The 26,450-nt window shown below is 37.3% G+C and overlaps 4 long non-coding RNA genes across 4 annotated transcripts; 2 read left to right on the top strand and 2 right to left on the bottom strand.

Moving 5' to 3' along the window:
- The first annotated feature begins 4,052 nt into the window (after positions 1-4,052).
- LOC120110255 lies at positions 4,053-6,639 on the top strand. Its single transcript, XR_005511095.1, has 2 exons — positions 4,053-4,228; positions 6,212-6,639. It is a non-coding gene; the product is annotated as an uncharacterized LOC120110255 (long non-coding RNA).
- Positions 6,316-13,397, bottom strand: LOC103706296. The gene is made up of 5 exons (XR_003385577.2): positions 11,068-13,397; positions 10,908-10,961; positions 10,739-10,809; positions 9,167-9,228; positions 6,316-9,070 (listed from the first exon to the last, which is right to left on the bottom strand). It is a non-coding gene; the product is annotated as an uncharacterized LOC103706296 (long non-coding RNA).
- On the top strand, positions 11,032-24,846 carry LOC120110256. Its single transcript, XR_005511096.1, has 2 exons — positions 11,032-11,084; positions 22,339-24,846. It is a non-coding gene; the product is annotated as an uncharacterized LOC120110256 (long non-coding RNA).
- Positions 13,999-17,998, bottom strand: LOC120110254. Its single transcript, XR_005511094.1, has 2 exons — positions 15,097-17,998; positions 13,999-14,963 (listed from the first exon to the last, which is right to left on the bottom strand). It is a non-coding gene; the product is annotated as an uncharacterized LOC120110254 (long non-coding RNA).
- Positions 24,847-26,450: the final 1,604 nt, after the last annotated feature.

The following is a 26,450-nucleotide window of genomic DNA, read 5'->3' as shown; positions in this document are numbered from 1 at the left end:
ACATCCAGAAAGATGATGTAGACCGGTCCATGATAGAAACATTCAACATCCGGCACTAGGATCAGAGCCCAGGATCTCTGAAGACTTCAGAAGGGGCCCCATGGTGACTTAGTGTGCTTGTTGGACCATTAACAGACCTCATAGAGATGGACGGTCCTTGCATAAATATAATGGCTTCAGGTCTACAATAACCTCAGGTAGTTTCCTTGGTGCTCAGAGGCTGGTTGACCCAAGCGCACTTTGGGATGCAAAGTATGTGCCTGTATGACTCAGTGGATAAAGGGCCATTGGTCAGAAATGATGCACAGGAAAAGAATTCCATGATGAATTTTTGCTAAAGATCAATTTTGATCATAGTGTGAAGAACAAAGGAGCAAAAGGAGTAGCAGCTTTTGTCATTAGAGGCTTGGAATTCATCGGTGCACGTAGCTGCCACCTATACGATGTCTTAGTCCTTGGGGAAGAGTTGAGAGGAGCCTCGAAGGGCATGAGGTTTGCCATGACCATACTTCAGGCAAACCAACTCATTCTAGAGGGAGATTTATCCTCTATTATTGGGCGGGTGTCTAAGCCGGTGGCACATGGAGGACCCTGCCCTGTCCTTGGAGACATATGGAGGATGATTAGAAGTTTTGACAGCTTCCAAACATTCCATGCTTATCAGAAAGCGAACAGCGCAACTGACTAGGTAGCTTAGTTTGTGGCAGAACACACAAAAAAAAATGAGTGGGTACCAAGAGGGCTCTTCGAGTGCAATTAGAGAATTCTTTGTACTCCGACAATATTAGATGTATTCATATTAGATTTGTATGAATTGTCCGTTCCAACAACTTAAAATAAAATATTATCAAATTTTCAGCAATATTTTTAAATAAATAATTCAAGTAATGATATTTTTTTCTATCCATTTGTTAGTCATTTATGACCCACTTACATAAAAACTATCAATATAGACATTTCGAAAAGCAAAATATGTTTATATAAATTAATAAATCACTTTTAAATAAATTATTAGAAAATATATTTTTTATTATAAATAAATTTTAATAGTCTCAATTTTTTATTAAGTAAATATATTTAAACACAATGACACCATTAATTGATTAGTTTGAAGGAAATCAAATCATTATATAAGAAACAAAAATTTGGATTTAACATACTTGTACATTAACATACAAAAAGAGAAAAATATTTCCATCAAACAGCAACGATTTCCGATTATCTTGACTCAATAATTTGACGTAGAAAAAAAAATACTACTCTTCTAGTAATATTTACCTTCTCTCTAAATAAAATAAACATAAAATTCATCATTTATTTTACCATCTCACCCATCCACTTTTCGTACCAAATATAATGATGTAATATAAAATTTATTTTCTCCTATTAAATTACCTTCAACCAAATGAACTTACAGAAATAAATCACTTGGTTGTTTAGGGCATGCTAATAGTTTTTATATTACTAGTTGAGCCGTACAATTTTCTTATGCATAGCGTCAAGCACTGCACCGATGTGACAGTCAGAAATTGAAATGGTACATAGGAAGATCTTCGTGGACTGAGGAGGAGAGATAGATGCCAGCTTAATTTATCATTTTGGTAAAGAAAAAATGCTAAAGATCATTAACCAGATCTCCACTCAATTCACAGGTGATTGGATAAATAACAGACAGGGCCCAAATCCTCTTTTGAACATCCCTTAAAATGCTAAAGATTTATGTAAGCTTATTATTATGTCAACATTAATTGCAAACCAAAACCTTCAAAATTTTGTACATTTTCCATTATATCAATATTTATTATTCATCAGACTCACAAAGTAGTAGAGTTTTATATTAAAGTTGCTACCTCATCTAAAAAATTTATGTCTATTCATCAATATACTGCCGATTCTTTTCATTCTTGTATTCTCATGTGGCGTTATTACTCGTCGAGACTTGCAGCATAAGGGTAGAAAGTGAAGTGACAGGCAAGTCAAGATCACTTTTTGTCATCCGGCCATAAGCCCCAAAAAGTGTTATTAGACTTAAACAAATTATCATTAGCCCCCTCCACTTTTTGTCATCCGGGCTGGGGACCGGCATTGGCAGTGTTAAGCTATAAAAATAACGTACATTAAAGGCGTACAAAACTATAGCACATAAATAAATGTCCAGTAGCCATAGAAAACATTGAAACAGTACGCATAAAAGCAGGATGACGCCTAAGTCAAACGTTCTTTTCAAGGTCTGTGAAAAACTACCCACTACTAACCTATACTTTTAGGACTGGTAACAAAAAGAATGATGCCAGGCCAAAAAATCTGACGTGGACTGCAGAAGAAAAGCAACCAACATCTTTTATCCCTAATATATAAAAACTAATTGCGAGATCCAGACAAATATTCAGGTAAAAAAACACCAAAATTCAAATAGGAAGGAGAAGAAAAAAATGGTCAATCCAACCAAATGATTCATAAATTGAAGATATGATAAAACAGAACATGAACGTTGCCTTAAATTTTGTTGTAGTCCAACATCCGTACCAAGCACAAAAGCCAATTCAACATCACAAATTCAGACAGGCTCAAATCACCATAAACAAGATATTGACCATGACCATGAAAGAATGAATTACTAAATGAACTTCACACTCCAATCAACAATCCACATCACCACAAATATGAGAAAGCTCTATCAGGAGAATCCTCACACCATTTGTCTCACCTTTTCTAGTAGTGTGCAATTGTGGTGAAAATAAAACATTCTCACAAACTGGATCAGTTGTCACACTATTTTCCATAGATATACCGGCTCTCTACCATGCAGTTGGACCCCGGAACACATCAGCAATAAAGACTAAAGATGGAAAAGCATAAGCCCAAGAATGTACTATCATCACGGTTAGATTTTTCCCACCACCAATAATGCAGACGACTAGTCAAAGCCAAGAGCACTTATAAATAAAATGGATTCTGCATAACAATAAATTAAATGTGACCTACCGCAAAAATTATAAAAAGGCATATGAAGATATTCAATTTGCAACATCAGCTCATCACCAGCAAACAATGCGACAGGTTTGGTAAAAGGCAAAATTGACTAAAGGAATCACAATAATGGAAATGATCATCAAGTCAAAAAAATGTTAGCAAGGAAGAGTTCAAAAATGCCACTTGCATCACATACAAGTTCACTTATCAATGTTAGCATACACATTATTCCCAAGACCTTTCATGTCCTACAGAACTGATGTTGAATGGTGCCAAACATCAGCTAACAATTAGCCGCAAGTCTATGAAGGGGTGAAAAGGAAGCTCAACAGAGATGAGCAAATCCAAGTTACCTACATTGGTTCCCTGGTATACCAAACCCATCAACTAACTGAAAACCAACAACAACAAACCAATCTAAAAGAAGCTAAAGGTCTGTAAATAGTAACAAATATAACAAATGTCATAAGTTTGTAAGCCCCTTCAGTCGGACTGTCCCCTAAAAACCCAAATAGTAAAAGAATTTACCCTTTCAAATAAAAACACTGCCACGAAAAAAAATCATATGAACAATCCAACTATCAAATGCAATGAATCATCATCATACAAAAAAAAAAACATAATAGCCAATATAGATCCTGGAGAAAATCAAGTCCATTGAACAGATGTTCACGATATGGGTACTAAGTACCACACTGGTTTGGTACCGAAACTCAATATAGTACAGTATGGTACGGTACCATGCCATACCAACCCTCGATCTCAATACACAGAAATGCACTGACAAGCTGTAACAGACAGTATACCACAAACATTAACTAATCAAAAACAAATATTAGTAAACACACTAGAACAGTATAATATGCAATGTAATTAAGTAAACCCTTTCACTTAAGCCGGATTTTCCCATGAATAACAATCTATTCTGCAACAATGCAAACAATATATTACTAAATACACCTTGAAAACAGGGAAAAAAAGAAATTACAACTCAACTACCAAAATGTGACAGATCCCTTTCCAGAATTCATTTCTTCAGTTCCTTCACATTTGTCTCCACCGATCAAATGAAGGTTTAGGTTAGACAAACAGGAGGAAATCCTAGTTGCCAACAGAGAGATGATTCAGACTTTGCACTGAAGCTGAGGGGAAAAATAAAAAGACCTGACAAATTGTAACAGATACAAAGTCACTTTCCACAGCAAAATACATATCGATTCAGACATACCAATACCTACAAGCCAACAAAGAAGATGTTGCCCAGATAGACAACCCAAGAGGGAGGGGGTGAATTGGGTTTTTAAAATAATTTGCAACTAAAATATTTGTGGAAGACTAATTAAGACTTTAGCAAGATGATTAGTTAGTTGCTATGTGCTGTGAGTGAGATGAGAGTAAGAGAAAGGAACAAACAATCACAAACACAAGGTTTTTATAGTGGTTCGGAGCTAACCCTTGCTCCTACGTCCACTCCCCAAGTCTCACTTGGGAATTCACTATAACCCCCTGGATTACAGTCGGTTGTTTTCCAAGCTCACAACCAAACTTGTTGTTTTACGAGCTCACAACGAATTCGGTCGGTTTTCCCAGGCTCACCGACTAGAACCAACCCCGATTGTTTTCCCGGGATCACAATCGAACCCTTACACGTTGGTTTTACACTCGGCTCACCAACCAACCTCTACACCCTTGATTCAATCCCCCGATTGAACCAAGCTAAGACAATATGCTAATAATGAGGACAAACAGAAAAACAGAGCTTCTCAAAAGCAAATATACAGCAATATTAATAAAAGCAAAGTTAAGAGCCCTCAAACGCGTTTAAGTTAGAGAAGAGAAAGGGCTTCTTGAACTTCGGGTCTCCTCTTGAAATTCTGGACGACTTGAAGGCAGGAGGAGATCTCTTTCAATGTTGGGAAGATGTGGTTGGAAGGAGTTAATGGCGCTCTTCCCTCTTTTCGTTGAAAAACCACTTGCAGAGAATGAATGCTTGATCTTTTTGAATGGAATGGTAGTTCTCTGCCTTGCTACAGTCCTCTGTGGCTATTTAAGCCATCCCCCACGGAAACTAGCCGTTAGACACCTTTTTCTGCCCGTTCTGCACACTCTGCACAACCTGACAATGTGTCCGTTGGGGTCGGAGTCGACTCGCGCGATCAGGAGTCGACTCGGCTGTAGCGGGAGTCGACTCATGCTTTTCTGGAGTCGACTCGGCAACTGTTCCGGATTTGAATTAAAGTAGCTTCTTCGACTGGGAGTCGACTCGTCTTGACCCGGAGTCGACTCGCCAACTTCTGGAGCTGACTTGGCATTTTCGGAGTCGGCTCCTCACATGAAATCCGTAGATGAACTTTTCAATTTGGTCCGCTCGAGTCGACTCGACAGTCCTGGGAGTCGACTCGGCGCTCAGAGCCCGAACTCCCGATCTTCTGTCTTTTGGCTCGTCCAGTCTTGGAGTCGACTCGGACTGTTCTGGAGTCGACTCGGCTCTCAGTTTCCGAAACATGGCCTTCTGCCTTTTTGGTGTAGCGCTGCCTTGGGGTCGACTCGAGCTGTCTGGGAGTCGACTCGGCTCTCAGAGACAACAAATTGATCTTCTGTCTTTTTGGGTCGCGCTGTCTTGGAGTCGACTCGCGTATTGCGGGAGTCGACTCGAATCTCAGAGTCCGAAAACTCCTCTCTGACTTTTTGCCTTGTGTACCACTGAGAGTCGACTCTCACTTTCTTTGGAGTCGACCTGCCAACCATCGGAGTCGACTCGCGTTCCACAGGAGTCGACTCGAATCTCAGGGTCGAAAAAACGCTCTCTGACTTTTCTGTCTGTAGCTTCTTGGAGTCGACTCATACTACTCCGGAGTCGACTCGGTAAACATCGGAGTCGACTCGCGCACTTCAGGAGTCGACTCGCTGACAGGTTTTGAGTTGATGCTTTCTGCTCGTCTGTCTGTTCTCAGTCGGATTCGACTCGTAATGATCCGGAGTCGACTCGAGCCCGTGCCAGTGATTCTGATACGCTTGGAGTCGACTCGTAATACTCTGGAGTCGACTCGAGTCTCAGACTTTGGTTCAAACTGACTTCTTAACTTATTCAAAATATTATGAACCAAGTCTAGAAACACTTTAGACAAGATTTTCACTGAAACACTCAATTGAATTCATTAGTAAACAAGAGATATACTCAGATGCTTTGAGCTCATCAAAATCAAATAGGGTTATGATCAATCACTCCACAGAAGAGCAGCATAGGAACAAACATTAGAATCAAAATATAAACCAAATCCATGAAAAAAAAAGAAAAACGCCAATCACACATGATGAAATCTAGGATTTTTCAAAATTTCCCAAGTTCCAAAACTTGAGGGACCAATAACAAATTACAAAATTACATTGATAAAAGTTAATCAAGAAAATAAAACAAAGGCTTAATAGAAGTTCATTTCTTCACTCCAGTTCCGAGTATGACATTCACTGATGAAATCAAGGTTCTTATAAAGCGGATACTAACCCACAAGTAAAATTTGGGTATTTCAAACAAAGATGAAGAAAATAGACCCTGGCAGCATAACAGCTACTATGTCATTTATCGACAACTGAATTTATATCGCTTCCATGATACACCAAACAGCAAGGCATAGTGAGTGAGACAAGAGCCAAATTATACCCAAGCCCAACAGGAAGAAAATAGAACCCATTGCAAATCGCACTTCAGCACTAATCAAAATCTGCAGTACAATTGACGAATTACAAATTAGTACTGAGAAAGGCAATAAGAAACATAAACATATATAAACAATAACCACAATATAAAGGACACTCTTCCGCCTTGGGAAAATTGAGCCATAAAACGCAAGCATGTCTGCAACAGCAGAAATGATAAATTGATCTTCCATATTAACAGCTAGTATAAGGAAAAATTAGCATAACAAAATCCACTGTCAAACATAACGATTAGAAAAATCACATCACTGAACTCCAATTCTCCATAAGGTCCTCAATTCCTGGATCAGGATACCCTTCAGCAAGATAGTCCCCTGTTGCACAAGCTCTCATTCAACAACAGAATTCACAGTTACCTATCACATGAATGTTACTTTCAGGAAAAAACTAGTACAAGTGTACAACCAATCTTACAGTAAAGGTTGAGGAAACCCATTCATGTGCACCAAAAAAAAAAACAATTCATACTTCAATTCATCTATGTTATTTGAGTGATCAAGGTCCTCATCAAAGAAATGAGAAAAGTCCAACAGCAATAATTGAAATTTTGGAACATAACAGAACCAAACTCAATACAGAATATCAGCTACAAATCCACTTATCGACACAGCATCCATACCATTCCCAAAGTGCTTCAACACTCAGAACCCGTACGGCATGGAGGCAACAAGAAATAATCTAAACCCAATGGTGAATCAGAATGAATCTCATCAATGATACCAAATCAATTTTCAATGAACATCAACAGCCCACAGATACTGGTCAGACAAATAAGACCCACCAAGAATATATAAGATTTTGGAACAAGGATGAAACAAAGAAACAACACATATATCAGCCAAAAATCCACTTATCAACATAGCAGCCATATGTTCTCCAATATGTTTTTGACTCCTAAAGTAGGTGTTGCATGCAGATAGAAGACAAAGCCAAAAGATTGCCTGCCCTACGGGACATAAAAATGAAGCTCACCAAAGATAATCAAATCCATAATCTAAGCATATCCACAGCCTACAGTATACCAAAACCATCAACATTCTCAATATTGATAAGAAAACAATTAAAAAAGTTAACAGTCCATAAAATGACTACTACAGCAAATGAATGGTGTACCTAATGGACCCCCTTCCCTTCATCCAAAATGACATGTAAAACCGTGACAGCACATATAGTAGATTATTATTCTTTAATCCTTTCATATAACCCACTATATTGGAGAGCATACAATTAATACAATAATTCAACTATAAATAAGCAATCATCGTGAAAAAACATTTCCTCACACAATTCCTCCATATTGCCTTCACTGATCAAATCAAGGTTTTGTTGAAACCATGGTCTGCCAAGCTGACCCGAACTACCCAATTCGGGGCATCTCGAACTGGTGAGAAACCAAGTCAATTTGGCTTCTTGATTGGGAAACCATTCTGAACCAGCTCGAACAAAACCAAGCGGAACCGTTTGGTTTTGCTCGATTCGGAGTGGTTTAAGTCCATTTGAGGCAACATGTGACCAAAAAAGAGGGGAAAGGCCATGAGAAACCATTCTCCTCTCTATTCTTCAAAAATTGTGAAGGAAAGGTAGGTTCTGTGAGAACAAACCCATAGGACAAATTCGTGACCTACAGCTGAACAGCACAAAGAATAAATTAAAATACACACTTTCCCTTGAACAGCTAGTATAAGAGAAATTGTATAACTCCAGTATCAAAGATGAGAAACCCCCTTCATAAAAATCATATTATTATATTCCAATTCCTCCAAACTGTCTTCCATCATCAGATCAAGATGCCCTTGAGCAAGATTGTCAAATGCCGCACAAGCTCTTCTGCAACATCAGAAATAACATACTAAACAAGTACACTAAGCATAAGAGTAAAAAAAATGGAGTAGAACAAGTTCTACAATCAAGGTTAAGGAACCTCCTCCATGAAAAATACATATCATGCTCCAATCCACCCAGACTGTCTTGAGCACTCAAGGTCCCCACTGTCCCACTGGTATTTAAAACCTTGGTGATGGTCAAACAAATGAGAGGAAGTCACAAGGTTACTGGAACAACAGGAATGAATGAGAGGTTTAATAAGACTTGGAACATAGATATGAAACATAGTACAGCATATCAGCTGCAAAACAACTTATCAACATAGCATCCATCTTGTTCCCAACAGAATTGAGCCTCCATATTGCCTTCCTGATCAAAACAATATTTTGGCGAAGCAAATAGAAAGAATTATTAAGATATCAACCCAAAGGAATAAAACCAACTAGTGAAAAAAAAAGGGTAATCAGGACCATAAAGGTATCAAACAATAAGTACAACATAAACAAGGACAAACTCTTCCATATGGGCAAAACTCTGTCTTACAGCACAAGCTCATCTGCAACAGAACAAATAATAAATTTACTTTCATGATTCCACATGAACATCTACTGTAGGGAAAAGCTAGTACAACAAACTTTTCATATCAAGGTACCCATAAGCAAGATTATCCCATGATGCCCAAGATCTTCTGCAACAGCGGAAGTACAAACTGACCTATCACATGAACTCTACGTGTAAGAAGAAAAATTAATAAAACCAATTCTAAGTCTAGGTTGAGGAACTCCATGAATGAAAAAGCATATCATACTCCAATTCACCCAGACTACATTAAGCATTCAAGTTACTGGTCAAACAAATGAGAGGAAAACATCAATGCAATAGGAATGAATGAAATTTTGGAACACAGATGAAACTAAGAAACTTGATACAGCAAATCAGTTGCAAGTATTTTAATTAGCAATTCACTGGTTCTAGTGAAACAACTGTAAGAATCAATAAGCTAATAACCCAACACATATGATTAACAGTATGGAATAAAGATGAAATTAGAATAATGTGCATCAAATATTAACTCATATATCCACTGTTGGATTCATTTTGTTTCCAACATGCACCAAGTAGGACTCCCATGGAGTGGGAGACTAGGGCCTAAACCATGAAAATGTGACTGTTTACAAGTAACTGAATCCAGACTTTTACAGAATTTGAACAAATGTGCATCGAGAATTAAGTCCTGCTGGATTCATTTTGTTTCCAAGATGCACCAGCACTACAAGGAGTCAAACATTAGGGCCTACATGAAAATGAAATTGGTTACAGGATAATTTTACAGAATTTGCCTTGATCAATAAGGAATATATTCTCTTATTTCGTGTTGAACCAGCATTGATAAACAGTCAAATAAGAAGACAGAAGTCAACAAACAATAGCCACAATATAAACAGTAAGGCAAATTGCTTCCCATAACATAAGATCTGCAAAAGCAACAAATATAACAGCTTAAATTATCACATCAACAACAGTCCAATTCCCATATCTCAAATGACCGAATCAGGGTACTGGTGAAACGAACTGGAGAAAACAATTAAACCACTAACCAAAAGGAATTATTGGCACCTTAAAACAAATTTAACCCACAGATACCTCAATTACATGTAAAAGCTACAAGATCACTAATCGACAGTGTCATTCAACACGCACCAGGATGTACTGTATCCTACAATCTGTCAGAGATGAAAAGATGACCAGAGATAGCGTATTAGAAGATAATAAAGCTCATTAAAAACAAACCAAATCAGAATTCTCCGGATTTGACCGAATCCAAAACATGAACTAACTAATTATAAAGCAGATTCAACAAAAGGCAATAAGGAAGACAATGTTTCATAAACAATAGCCACAAATATAAAGAATGGCTTAACTAAGTGGGTCCCTAGATCCCTTAAGCAAGACTATTTCAAACACTACAAGCCCTTCAACAGAGATAATAAATTAATGTTTCACATTACTCCTCGCACAGGTCAAAGAATTAAAATTTGCCAAACAGCTACAACTGAAAGTTCGGGTAATCCCATAAGCTGTTAAAATGAGGGCATGATTAGATGGAGGAATAATTCCACAAACCAACTGAAATACAAACATCCCTCAAATACTAGATAACAGTGAAAACAAGACATAACTGTATTATAAGAAAAGTGATTATAAAGAACCTTGAAGGAGTTACCATAGATTAAGATTGGCAGTTGATGATGTTATTAAACATATACCAAGTATAGCATCTCCATAAGAGGAAATCTGATAGCAAAAACAACAGATGTGATGGGCCTTATGGTGGATAAAATTCATGAAATGTTGAGTAATAGGTGAACTACAACCAAAAAGTGAGATCTTACTAATCCCAAAGCTATCAACTGGAAGAAGCAACATCAACAGACCATAAGATCAACCTGCAAACCACTACCATTAGCTTGTTATGAACATGGTCATGACTAGATGCAACGAATTTGCAAATAAAAAAAAAAAGAAATAAAAATTCGCAAACTTTCTATTTACCACACGAGCAAATATAGGTACAAGTACACAACCAAGACTTTCAGAGAACCAACCAAAAAGCCAAGAGCAGGTTATCTCAGACAAGACCCTAGTCATTGAATAACAGCAAACAATTAGGATAAAGGAGGAAGCAAATGATATCTAAAGGAAGAAATAACCTTGATTTTCAGGCCCTCAGCAATTGCCAAGCTCAAGCTCTTGCAAATATGACAAAAAAAACACAATAATAATTCACATCTAGCCCACAGAATATGAATAATTTCATGTACCAGAGCAGTCGCTCTGTCAGCAAATCATCTCTGCTTTTTGCTCTACGCAGTCGGCCAGTAGACTGAGTAGCAACAAGAATGGTGAAAAAGATGGTGGATGAGTCCCATATAATAGATAATCAGAACCTGAAATACCTTGTATCTCTGGAGCCATCCAACAACTCCAACCCGTCGAACATGATGTTCATTATATCCTTACAAGTACTACAGCAAAAGCAGCAAAGACCCAATAACACAAACGAACAAATGAATAAGACATTTATAGCTTCATAATTGCTCCTCTAAATGCTCTGAATCATGAAAAGCGAACACAATCAATTCGTCAGTTTGATACTGGTAAAACGAGGTGAATTGAGCAGTATAACCTGAAGTAACAACGGAATAAAGAGCAGAGGAAATATATCCTAAGAAGCCACAGAAGATGACTAAAGATCAGAAGAAACTATTATGTCCCCACAGTGCTTGCCAACAGTATATGATAGCTCTGATCAGGTAGTGCAATTTGTTGCCACAACAAATCCTACCGCAACCAGACAGAAGGATTTCAACAAACACAAGAAGTGGAAAAAATCATCTCACTGATCACATATTGCTTCTCTGAATCAAACCAATTGATCAAATCTCATTATCTGAACAAAATGAAAATAATCAAAGGAAAAGAAACCCCCTTCAAAACAAAACCAATGTGGACACCTGCTTTAACATCATCTCTTTGAGTTGAATTACTTGGAAAACAAGGGCAGCCTTCTCAAAAATTGGAACCTAGAGAAACCATCAAGAATCAAAAACCATGATTAGATTAAGCATCAAAATTAGAAATCACTGTCACACTGCACAATAATATTTTCATCATGTTTCAAACCAACTAATCAAACCACCATGTAATAAAGAAACCCCCTTCACAAGAACTTCCGGCCTCTAAATCATGCCTCTGATGTCCAACATCAGAATATGGAAACCAAAATAACACCGACTTAGAATCAGGAACATTCTCCGAAACATAGAAACTGCTTCCATGATGATTTCACACTGAAAATATTATTAAAACAAATACTGAAAACTTGTAACCCCAGCACCAGTGCTTCAACCGAATGCAAGAAAATCATGAAGTAAATCTGAACTCGGACTGTCAGATTGGCGATACTCAAAAATCCAATCAGAATACACCACAGCTGATTCCTGCAGATTAACGATGGAGCACCCCCAATACCAGAAGAAAGAAACCTGAACCACTTGGATTCTTTTTTAGGAAAAAAAGGAAACTAAACCACAAGAGACCAGATTCAATCGTCAAATCCTCAAACAAGAACAAACAGCTCAAAATTCTGCGAACCCTAAAAACCAAGTCGCAAAAAATTCCTTAATTACTGCAAATCTTTAACTTAAATTCATCCTCTGAATCATGCCTATCTTGTCCAACACTGTAAGATGGAATCTATAGGAACATTGAATTGGCATCAGGAACATCTCTTTTGAGACATCCAGAAACCACTAATCAGGCTGCAAAATAATGCTTGTGTGATGCTTTCAAACTAAAAATAGAAATATTAAAATGAATACCAAAAACTGTAATACTGGCAGCAGGAAAATCATAAGCAAGTCTGAACTCATACTGTCGGATTGGAAATATTCAAAAGCGATTAAAATACATTGCAACAAATACGTGTAGATTAACAAAAGAGCACTCCCAGATCCAACCAAAAAAAAAAACTCAATCCACTGGAATTCTTTTCAAAAAGAAAAAAGTCACATGAAACCAGATTCGATTGCCAAGTCAAAAAGACTACTGCAAATCTTCAAGAAACTCACTACCTTATTAAATGCAAATCTTCTAGAAATCTACATCCACTTGCAAGCAACAATAGAGTAAAACCATCAATAATCTTTATCTGATAATGAAATTAAGAAGCCAACAGTAATGTAAATAATTAAAATATAATGAAATCGCATAAGCCAGTGAGCCCCTTCCATTCATCGGCTGAAATGTCACCTATAGTACTACCGCCAAGGTTCGCTGTACCGGTCGGTACCAGTCGGTACCGAGCGTACCGTACCCGTACCGATGGGTACTGGTATCGGTACACCAATGTCGGTACGGTCGGTACCGAGCGTACGGTACCGTACCGACACTCGGTACGCCTATACTAGTGCGGCACCGGTACGGGGTTCGGTACCGGTACGGCGAACCTTGACTACCGCCATCATCAACAGTTGCTTCATTCCTTGGATTCCCCCATGGTGGCTTCACTGATCAAATCAAATTTCTGGTGAAGCAAAAGAGAGAAATACTGACCCATATCAAAAGTTACTCACTCACTCAGCAATAGCAGCTAAAATGTAACAGCTACTAAGTCACTCAGCAGTAGCAGAATATATATCAATTCCCATACACACCAATGCATGAAAAATCACCGCTTTACTTGGACTGCTCCATTCTGCCTTCACTGATCAAATCACTTTTCTGGTAAGGCAAATGACAGGATTGCCAAAGATAACAAAATATTTAAGTAATTGGAACAAGTATGAAAAAAACAGGCCCAGAATAAGGGTAGCAGCTACTATTATATCAGTTCTAAGACACGCCATAGCCTACGAAATATAGTTTCATGATTATCAAGACAAGCAATATAGTGCAAATCCAACAGGAAAAAAATGAAGCCCATTACAAATCATAATCCAGCATTTTCCAAAATATACCAAGGGACCAGATACATTAAGAGAACACAAGCTAATAATGGAAAAAGGTGATTATTAGGTACACAAATGCACGTAAACAATGACTAGGATTTAAAGGACAAACTCTGCTCTTCGCCTTGGAAAAATTGCATGCTGCAACATAAGCACAAATCAATCTTCCATGTGAATAGTTTGTGTAGGAAAAAAAATATCGCAAACTCCCAAAGCGAACCCTCTTAATATAAAATAACAACATTACACTCCAGTCTTTCATATAGTCTTCAAGATCAAGATACCCTGAGAATGATTGTTTCCCTGTTGCACAAGCTTTTCTGCAACAACAGAAATAACAAGTTATCTTATCACACAAACTCTAAGTATCAGGGAAAATGACTATAACTGATTCTACAATCAAGGCTGAGGACAACGCCAGTGAAAAAGGTCATATCATACTCCAATTTGTGCGTACATCCTATAACGATCAAGAAGCGGGTCAATGAAATGAGAGATGATCACCAGGTTACTAGATCAATAAGAATGAGTGATATTCTTGAACCAAGAGATATCAGCTACAAAGCCACTTAACAAAATAGCCTCCATATCATATGCTTTCGCTCCTAAAGAACTGGCACTGCATGAAGATGAATACGAGCTAGAAGATAGCTTCAACACTATGAAATAAAAAAAAGGATCATCAAAGATAACCAAATCCAAAATCTACTTACCTCCATAGCCTATAGTATACAAAAACCATCAATAATCCCATTATCTATTTTACTATATAACACCAACTCCCTTAATATCTCAATGCATGAGGTGTGTCAGACCATCAATGTTTCCCCACCCATGTTCCATGTTTGCGTTTTCCCTTCAGTGCGGCTGTTACCAACAAGATCAAAAAGTCCGAGTCCTTCCTCATCAAAAAATAATGTGCATCCCATATGCCGCATCCTTGATAAACAAGCAATGAAGAAAAGGAAAGCAGGTCAGTTTCATCGGGTTATTTCCAGTCTAGTCTAGAATCAACACCAAACGAAGCTTCATCTTAACAACTACGTACACGGTACTAATGGGTAGCCCTTACCGTCTTTCTACAATCTCCGATTGGAAATCCCTCATTACATTAGAACTGCACCTCAACAGCGAAAGACTTATGTCATTCTCCCTCTGCCTCATGAAGCTTTTCACACTCACTCCATGCATTTTAACCAGCTCACTAACGTTGCCATTTCAGACAAGGAATTTGGTTTGACATCTCCCTAGTTTGCTCGGCTGAACGAACAGGTCTAAATGGGTGGTAAGCCCGAAATGTCACCCAAAACAGAATCCATTCTGTGATGGAAATACTAATAAATTATTCTTCAACTCTGTAATGTAACACTGTAGATAGAGCGAGAAACATAGCACAATCAAATTCATATGTAAAACAACCTATCGCCCTGGACGCCCGTTTACTAGGAAGATAAGAATCAAAAAGGATTGAACTACTAACTCATTACTCAGAGGTGAATCATATAACACCAAAAGCTGTGGTATCTTGTGGACCTAACCCTCACAACATAAACTGAAAGATGCAAACCCTTCTCTTCAAAGTGGATCAAGAAAATTTCTTTCTTAATAACTCCCCCATGTTGCCTTCGCTGATCAAAATGAGGTGCTCTGAAAAGCAAATAACAGGGTTGCTAAGATAATAACACAAAACAAAAACCTCGGTACTGAGAATAAAGTTTCACAGATTCTAAATTAAGATTGCAAATGGAAATTAGGAACACAAAGGTATATAAATAAGAACTATGATATTAGAAACAGACCTTTTCAGAAGGGCAAATTTGTAATCTACAGCACAAACTCGGCAACAGAACAAATAATAAATTAACCTCCACAGTTTGAACAGGTAGTGCAGGAAAGAATAGAAATATTAACTCCGCTATCAAAGATGACAAACCCCCTTTATCATTTCATTCCTCCAAACTATTTTCCATTATCAGATCAAGAGTACCTTTGAGCAAGAATGCCCCAAATGCACAAGCTCTTCTGCAACGCTCATGAGGTTGAAGAACCCCCTACATAAAAAACAAAACATACCTTCTCTCATCCCCCCAAAATGTCTCGTGCGCTCAAGGAAGTCAAACAAATGGGAGAAGCTAACCAGGTCACTAATGCAACAGGGATGAATGAGATCGTGGAAAATAGATGAAACTAAGAAACTTGATATAGCATATCAGCTGCAAACCCAACATAGTAATGTGTTATTTCCAACATGCTGGACTCCTAAAGAATTTGTGGAAGCAAGAAAGCACCATCATGGAAAACACTTTCTTAATCCCAGTTAATCATACTTTCAGTGTTTAGAACAAAGATTGACAAATTATAAATTAATCTTGAAAATGGCCAACTATAAATATGGACAAACCCTTCTACATGGGCAAAATCATAACCTGCAGCAGAAGTTACCGCCACAGCACAAACCATATAGTAACTTTCACCATTCCCCATAAACAGCTAGTATAGGAAAAAGTAGTATAATACCTCCACTATCAAAGATGAGAAACCCCCTTAATAAAAAATCATATCACTATGATCCATTTCCTTCGAACTGTCTTCCATTATCAGGTAAAGATGCCCTTGAGCAAGATCGCCTGATGTTGTACAAGCTCTTCTGCGACATCAGAAATAACAAACCTATGACGTGAACTTTAAGTTCGAGAAAAAAATAGAAATATTATCGATTCTATAATAAAGGTTGAGGAACACCCTCCATCAAAAGAGCATATCATGATCCAATCCCCCAAGCTATCTTGAGAACCGATGGTTCTGGTCAAACAAATGAGAGAACATCACCAGGTCATTAATAACACAAATGACATTTCTGGAACATAGATATGAAACTCGATACAGCATATAAAAAGCAGATCCACTTATCGATATCTTCACTGTCATGCCCCACATGCTGTGACCCCTAGATTATCAGTGGAAGTTAGGAACCTCGTCATGAAAAATCCTTTCTTAACCCTAATCCTCTAGTATTGCCTTCACTGATCAAATCAAGGTTCTGGTGAAGCAAATAAAAAGATTTCTAAAATACTAACCCAAATTGCTAAGATACTAATCAAAAGAAACACCTATTAAAAAAAAGGTAATTAGGAACATAAAGGCATCAAATACTAACTATGATATAAATAAGGGTGAACCCTTCCATATTGGCAAATATGGGGAAAAATTGTATCCTGCAGCACAAGCTAATCTGCAACAGCACAAATAATAAATTAACCTTCATGGTTCCACATGAACAGCTACTGCACAAAAAAGCTAGCATAATGAGCTCCCCGAACATGGATTAGAAATTCTATTCATTAAAAAAAAATCACAGCATTACACTCCATTTCCTCTAAACTTTCTTCAATTATCAGACCAAGATACCCTTCAGCAAGATTGTCCCATGTTGCAAAAGCTCTTCTGCAACATCACAAATAACAAACTAAGAAAGACATGAACTAAAAGCATAAGGGGAAAAAAAAATACTACGATCAATTCAATAATCAAAGGGAGGAAACCCCTCATGAAAAAACAAATATACTCCAATGCAGCCATAGCATATTGAGAACTCACAGTGCTGGTCAAACAAATGAGAGAATCCCCAGGTTACTAATGCAACAGGAAATCATGAAACAACTGCCAACATCAATCACAAAATGATAAACTGCATGAGATTAACCAAGAAATCAAGATTATGCGAAACTGACCCGAACTACCCAATTCGGGGCATCTCGAACTGGTGAGAAACCAAGTCAATTTGGCCTCTTGATTAGGAAACCATTGTGAACCAGCTCAAACTAAACCAAGCGGAACCATTAGGTTTTGCTCGGTTCGGAGTGGTTTAAGTCCATTTGAGGCAACATTTGACCAAAAAAGAGAGGAAAGGCCATGAGATACCATTCTCCTCTCTATTCTTCAAAAATTATGAAGGAAAGGTAGGTTCTGTGAGAACAAACCCTTAGGGCAAATTCGTGACCTACAGCTGAACAGCACAAAGAATAAATTAACAATACACACTTTCCCTTGAACAGCTAATATAAGAGAAAATGTATAACTCCAGTATCAAAGATGAGAAACCCCCTTCATAAAAATCATATCATTATATTCCAATTCCTCCAAACTGTCTTCCATCATCAGATCAAGATGCCCTTGAGCGACATTGTCAAATGTCGCACAAGCTCTTCTGCAACATCCGAAATAACATACTAAACAAGTATCAAAGCATAAGAGTAAAAAAAATGTAGTAGAACAAGTTCTACAATCAAGGTTGAGGAACCCCTCCATGAAAAATACATATCATGCTCCAATCCACCCAGACTGTCTTGAGCACTCGAGGTCCCCACCGTCCCACCGGTATTTAAAACCTTGGTACTGGTCAAACAAATGAGAGGAAGTCACAAGGTTACTGGAACAACAGGAATGAATGAGGTTTAATAAGACTTTGGAACATAGATGTGAAACTTAGTACAGCATATCAGCTGCAAAACAACTTATCAACATAGCATCCATCTTGTTCCCAACAGAAGTGAGTCTCCATATTGCCTTCCTGATCAAAACAATATTCTGGTGAAGCAAATAGAAAGAATTATTAAGATATCAACCCAAAGGAATAAAACCAACTAGTGAAAAAAAAGGGTAATCAGGAACATAAAGGTATCAGTATCAAAGAAGGAAAGGTAGGTTATGTGAGAACAAACCCTTAGGGCAAATTCGTGACCTACAGCTGAACAGCACAAAGAATAAATTAAAAATACACGCTTTCCCTTGAACAGCTAGTATAAGAGAAATTGTATAACTCCAGTATCAAAGATGAGAAACCTCCTTCATAAAAATCATATCACTATATTTCAATTCCTGCAAATTGTCTTCCATCATCAGATCAAGATGCCCTTGAGCAAGATTGTCAAATGCCGCACAAGATCTTCTGCAACATCGGAAATAACATACTAAACAAGTACTCTAAGCATAAGAGTAAAAAAAACGTAGTAGAACAAGTTCTACAATCAAGGTTGAGGAGCCCCCTCCATGAAAAATACATATCATGCTCCAATCCACCCAGACTGTCTTGAGCACTCAAGGTCCCCACTGTCCCACCAGTATTTAAAACCTTGGTACTGGTCAAACAAATGAGAGGAAGTCACAAGGTTACTAGAACCACAGGAATGAATGAGAGGTTTAATAAGACTTTGGAACATAGATATGAAACTTAGTACAGCATATCACCCGCAAAACAACTTATCAACATAGCATCCATCTTGTTCCCAACAGAAGTGAGTCTCCATATTGCCTTCCTGATCAAAACAATATTCTGGTGAAGCAAATAGAAAGAAATATTAAAATATCAACCCAAAGGAATAAAACCAACTAGTGAAAAAAAAAGGGTAATCAGGAACATAAAGGTATCAAACAATAAGTACAACATAAACAAGGACAAACCCTTCCATATGGGCAAAACTCTGTCTCACAGCACAAAATCATCTGCAACAGAACAAATAATAAATTAACTTTCATGATTCCACATGAACAGCTACTGTAGGGAAAGGCTAGTACAACAAACTTTTCATATCAAGATACCCATAAGCAAGATTATCCCATGATGCCCAAGATCTTCTGCAATAGCGGAAGTACAAACTGACCTATCACATGAACTCTAGGTGTAAGGAGAAAAATTAATAAAACCAATTCTAAGTCTAGGTTGAGGAACTCCATGAATGAAAAAGCGTATCATACTCCAATTCACCCAGACTACATTAAACATTCAAGTTACTGGTCAAACAAATGAGAGGAAAACATCAATGCAATAGGAATGAATGAGATTTTGGAACACAGATGAAACTAAGAAACTTGATACAGCAAATCAGCTGCAAGTATTTTAATTAGCAACCTTGTCCATCACCTAGATGTTCTCTTACAGCACAAGCTCTTCTGCAATAACAGAAATAATTAACCTTATAAACAACATGGTTAGAGAAAAATTAATAAAACCAAATAGTGAGGAAACCCTACAAATTGCCTTCACTGGTTCTAGTGAAACAAATGTAAGAATCAATAAGCTAATAACCCAACACATATGATTAACAGTATGGAACAAAGATGAAATTAGAATAATGTGCATCAAATATTAACTCATTTATCCACTGTTGGATTCATTTTGTTTCCAACATGCACCAAGTAGGACTCCCATGGAGTCAGAGACTAGGGCCTAAACAATGAAAATGAGACTGTTTACAAGTAACTGAGTCCAGAATTTTACAGAATTTGAACAAATGTGCATCGAGAATTAAGTCCTGCTGGATTCATTTAGTTTCCAAGACGCACCAGCACTACAAGGAGTCAAACATTAGGGCCTACATGAAAATGAAACTGGTTCCAGGATAACTTTACAGAAGTTGCCTTGATCCCTAAGGAACACATTCTCTTATTTCGTGTTGAACCAGCATTGATAAACAGTCAATTAAGAAGACAGAAGTCAATAAACAATAGCCACAATATAAACAGTAATGCAAATTGCTTCCCATAACATAAGATCTGCAAAAGCAACAAATATAACAGCTTAACCTTATCACATCAACAACAGTCCAATTCCCCATATGTCAAATGACCGAATCAGGGTACTGGTGAAACGAACTGGAGAAAACAATTAAACCACTAACCAAAAGAAATTATTGGCACCTTAAAACAAATTTAACCCACAGATACCTCAATTACATGTAAAAGCTACAAAATCACTAATCGACAGTGTCATTCAAAACGCACCCAGGATGTACTGAATCCTACAATCTGTCAGATATGAAAAAATGACCAGAGATAGCGTATTAGAAGATAATAAAGCTCCTTAAAAACAAACCAAATCAGAATTCTCCGGATTTGACCGAATCCAAAACATGAACTAACTAATTATAAAGCAGATTCAACAAAAGGCAATAAAGAAGACAATGTTTAATAAACAATAGCCGCAAATATAAAGAATGGTTTAACTTAGTGGGTCCCTAGATCCCTTAAGCAAGACTATTTCAAACACTACCAGCCCTTCAACAGAGATAATAAATTAATGTTTCACATTACTCCTCGCACAGGTCAAAGAATTAAAATTTGCCAAACAGCTACAACTGAAAGTTCGGGTAATCGCATAAGCTGTTAAAATGAGGGCATGATTAGATGGAGGAATAATTCCACAAACCAACTGAAATACAAACATCCCTCAAATACTAGATAACAGTGAAAACAAGACATATATGTACGATAAGAAAAGTGATTATAAAGAACCTTGAAGGAGTTACCATAGATTAAGATTGGCAGTTGATGATGCTATTAAACATATACCAAGTATAGCATCTCCACAAGAGGAAATCTGATAACAAAAACAACAGATGTGATGGGCCTTATGGTGGACAAAATTGATGAAATGTTGAGTAACAGGTGAACTACAACCAAAAATTGAGATCTTACTACTCCCAAAGCTATCAACTGGAAGAAGCAACGTCAACAGACTATAAGATCAACCTGCAAACCACTACCATTAGCTCGTTATGAACATGGTCATGACTAGATGCAACGAATTTGCAATTAAAAAAAAGAAATAAAAATTCGTAAACTTTATATTTACCATACGAGCAAATATAGGGACAAGTACACAACCAAGACTTTCGGAGAACCAACCAAAAAGCCAAGAGCAGGTTATCTCAGACAGGACCCTAATCATTGAATAACAGCAAACAATTAGGATAAAGGAGGAAGCAAATGATATCTAAAGGAAGAAATAACCCTGATTTTCTGGCCCTCAGCAATTGCCAAGCTCAAGCTCTTGAAAATACGACAAAAAAAACACAACAATAGTTCACATCTTACCCACGGAATATGAATAATTTGAAGTACCAAAGTAGTCGCTCTCTCAGCAAATCATCTCTGCTTTTTTGCTCAAAGCAGTTGACCAGTGGACTGATTAGCAACAAGAATGGTGAAAGAGATGGTGGATGAGTCCCATATAATAGATAATCAGAACATGAAATACATTGTATCTCTGGAGCCTTCCAACAACTCCAACCCGTCGAACATGATGTTCATTATATCCTTACAAATACTACAGCAAAAGCAGCAAACACTCAATAACACAAATGAACAAATGAATAAGACATTTATAGCTTCATAATTGCTCCTCTAAATGCTCTGAATCATGAAAAGCGAACACAATCAATTCGTCAGTTGATCCTAAATGATCAGATGATTAGAGTACTTGAGAAACCCAATCTTGAATTCAGCCAAGACAAGTATAGAGTACGAGCAAATATAGGGACAAGTACACAACCAGGACTTTCGGAGAACCAACCAAAAAGCCAAGAGCAGGTTATCTCAGACAGGACCCTAGTCATCGAATAACAGCAAACAATTAGGATAAAGGAGGAAGCAAATGACATCTAAAGGAAGAAATGGCCCTGATTTTCCGGCCCTCAGCAATTGCCAAGCTCAAGCTCTTGCAAATACGACAAAAAAACACAATAATAATGCACATCTAGCCCGCAAAATATGAATAATTTCAAGTACCAAAGTAGTCGCCCTGTCAGCAAATCATCTCTGTTTTTTGCTCTAAGCAGTCGTCCAATAGACTGAGTAGGAACAAGAATGGTGAAAGAGATGGTGTATGAGTCCCATATAATAGATAAACAGAACCTGAAATACCTTGTATCTCTGGAGCCATCCAACAACTCCAACCCGTTCGAACATGATATTCATCAGATCCTTACAATACTACAGCAAAAGCAGCAAACACTCAATAACACAAACGAACAAATGAATAAGACATTTATAGCTTCATAATTGCTCCTCTAAATGCTCTGAATCATGAAAAGCGAACACAATTAATTCGTCAGTTGATCCTAAATGATCACATAATTAGAGTACATGAGAAACCCAATCTTGAATTCCAGCCTCTGCATCATATTTCATAAATCCATCATTAAGTAATCACTTGACACTGGTAAAACGAGGTGAATTGAGCAGTATAACCTGGAGTAACAACGGAATAAAGAGCAGAGGAAATATATCCTAAGAAGCCACAGAAGATGACTAAAGATCAGAAGAAACTATCATGTCGCCACAGTGCTTGCAAACAGTATATGATAGCTCTGATCAGGTAGTGCCATTTGTTGCCACAACAAATCCTACCGCAACCAAATAGAAGGATTTCAACAAACACAAGAAGTGGAAAAAATCATCTCACTGATCACATATTGCTTCTCTGAATCAAACCAATTGATCAAATCACATTATCTGAACAAAATGAAATAATCAAAGGAAAAGAAACCCCCTTCAAAACAATACCAATGCGGACGCCTGCTTTAACATCATCTCTTTTGAGTTGAATTACTTGGAAAACAAGGGCAGCCTTCTCAAAAATTGGAACCTAGAGAAACCATCAAGAATCAAAAACCATGATTAGATTAAGCATCAAAATTAGAAATCACTGTCACACTGCACAATAATATTTTCATCATGTTTCAAACCACCATGTAATATAGAAACCCCCTTCATAAGAACTTCCGGCCTCTAAATCATGCCTCTGATGTCCAACATCAGAATATGGAAACCAAAATAACACCGACTTAGAATCATGAACATTCTCCGAAACATAGAAACTGCTTCCATGATGATTTCACACTGAAAATATTATTAATACAAATACTGAAAACTCGTAACCCCAGCACCAGTGCTTCAACCGAATACAAGAAAATCATGAAGTAAATCTGAACTCGGACTGACAGATTGCTGATACTCAAAAATCCAATCAGAATACACCACAGCTAATTCCTGCAGATTAACGATGGAGCACCCCCAATACCAGAAGAAAGAAACCTGAACCACTTGGATTCTTTTTTAGGAAAAAAAGGAAACTAAATCACAAGAGACCAGATTCAATCGTCAAATCCTCAAATAAGAACAAACAGCTCATAATTCTGCGAACCCTAAAAACCAAGTCGCAAAAAATTCCTTAATTACCGCAAATCTTCAACTTGAATTTCAGCCTCTGAATCATGCCTATCTTGTCCAACACCGTAAGATGGAATCTAAAGTAACATTGAATTGGCATCAGGAACATCTTTTTTAAAACATCCCGACACCACTAATCAGGCTGCAAAATAATGCTTGTGTGATGCTTTCAAACCTCGGTACAAAGAATAAAGATTGACAGATTCTAAATTAAGATTGCAAATGGAACTTAGGAACACAAAGGTATATAAATAAGAACTATGATATTAGAAACAAACCCTTCCAGAACGGTAAATTTGTAATTTACAGCACAAACCCTGCAACAGAACAAATAATAAATTAACTCCACAGTTTGAACAGCTAGTGCAGGAGAAATATTAACTCCACTATCAAAGATGACAAACCCACTTAATCATTTCATTCCTCCAAATTATTTTTCATTATCAGATCAATAGTACCTTTGAGCAAGAATGCCCCAAATGCACAAGCTCTTCTGCAACGCTAATGAGGTTGAAGAACCCCCTACATAAAAAAGAAACATACCTTCTCTCATCCACCCAAAAATGTCTCGAGCGCTCAAGGAAGTCAAACAAATGGGAGAAGCTCACCAGGTCACTAATGCAACAGGGATGAATGAGATCGTGGAAAATAGATGAAACTAAGAAACTTGATACAGCATATCAGCAGCAAAACCACTTACCAACATAGTATGTGTTATTTCCAACATGCTTGACTCCTAAAGAATTTGTGAAAGCAAGTAAGCACCATCATGGAAAACCCTTTCTTAATCCCAGTTAATCATACTTTCAGTGCTTAAAACAAAGATTGACAAATTATAAATTAATCTTGAAAATGGCCAACTATAAATATGGACAAACCCTTCTACATAGGCAAAATCACAACCTGCAGCAGAAGTTACTGCCACAACACAAACCATATAGTAACTTTCACCATTCCCCATCAACAGCTAGTATAGGAAAAAGTAATATAATACCTCCACTATCAAAGATGAGAAACCCCCTTAATAAAAAATCATAACACTATGATCCATTTCCTTCGAACTGTCTTCCATTATTAGGTAAAGATGCCCTTGAGCAAGATCACCTGATGTTGTACAAGCTCTTCTGCGACATCAGAAATAACAAACCTATGACGTGAACTTTAAGTTTGAGAAAAAAATAGAAATATTAACAATTCTATAATAAAGGTTGAGGAACACCCTCCATCAAAAAAGCATATCATGATCCAATCCCCCAAGCTATCTTGAGAGCCGATGGTTCTGGTCAAACAAATGAGAGAATATCACCAGGTCATTAATAACACAAATGACATTTCTGGAACACAGATATGAAACTCGATACAGCATATAAAAAGCAGATCCACTTATCGAGATCATCACTTTCATGCCCCACATGCTGTAACCCCAAGATTATCAGTGGAAGTCAGGAACCCTTGTCATGAAAAATCCTTTCTTAACCCTAATCCTCTAGTATTGCCTTCACTGATCAAATCAAGGTTCTGGTGAAGCAAATAAAAAGATTTCTAAAATACTAACCCAAATTGCTAAGATACTAACCCAAAAGAAACCCCAATTGAGAAAAAAAAGGTAATTAGGAGCATAAAGGCATCAAATACTAACTATGATATAAATAAGGGTGAACCCTTCCATATTGGCAAATATGGGGCAAAATTGTATCCTGCAACACAAGCTAATCTGCAACAGCACAAATAATAAATTAACCTTCATGGTTCCACATGAACAGCTACTGCACAAAAAAGCTAGCATAATGAACTCCACTATCATGGATTAGAAACTCTATTCATTAAAAAAAAATCATAGCATTACACTCCATTTCCTCTAAACTTTCTTCAATTATCAGACCAAGATACTCTTCAGCAAGATTGTCCCATGTTGCAAAAGCTCTTCTGCAACATCACAAATAACAAACTAAGAAAGACATGAACTAAAAGCATAAGGGGAAAAAAATAGTACGATCAATTCAATAATCAAAGGGAGAAAACCACTCATGAAAATACAAATATACTCCAATGCAGCCATAGCATATTGAGAACTCACAGTGCTGGTCAAACAAATGAGAGAATCCCCAGGTTACTAATGCAACAGGAAATCAAGATTATGCCAGACCTAGATAAGCACTCAATATAAAAGGGATCACCATCGGAAGTACAGTAGGAGATGCAGTATATCAAATTTATCACCGACAAACCAAAACTTGTTTGGAGGGACTATAGGAAACACGAGAGCACAAAGCACCTAATGAATCAAAAAGATGAGCCAATAATAGCACCCAAGAATGAAGACGAACTGTGAATGCACTTGGAGGGTGGACGAGAGTCCTACAAAATCAATATACAAGGAAAAAATTAGTCCTCCTAACCAATAATTAAAACCTTGAA

Source organism: Phoenix dactylifera, chromosome 3, assembly GCF_009389715.1.
Source record: "Phoenix dactylifera cultivar Barhee BC4 chromosome 3, palm_55x_up_171113_PBpolish2nd_filt_p, whole genome shotgun sequence".
In the NCBI taxonomy this organism is placed as follows: domain Eukaryota; kingdom Viridiplantae; phylum Streptophyta; class Magnoliopsida; order Arecales; family Arecaceae; genus Phoenix; species Phoenix dactylifera.
The sequence above is the reverse complement of the archived record's forward strand: the minus strand, read 5'-3'. Positions and strand labels throughout refer to the sequence as shown.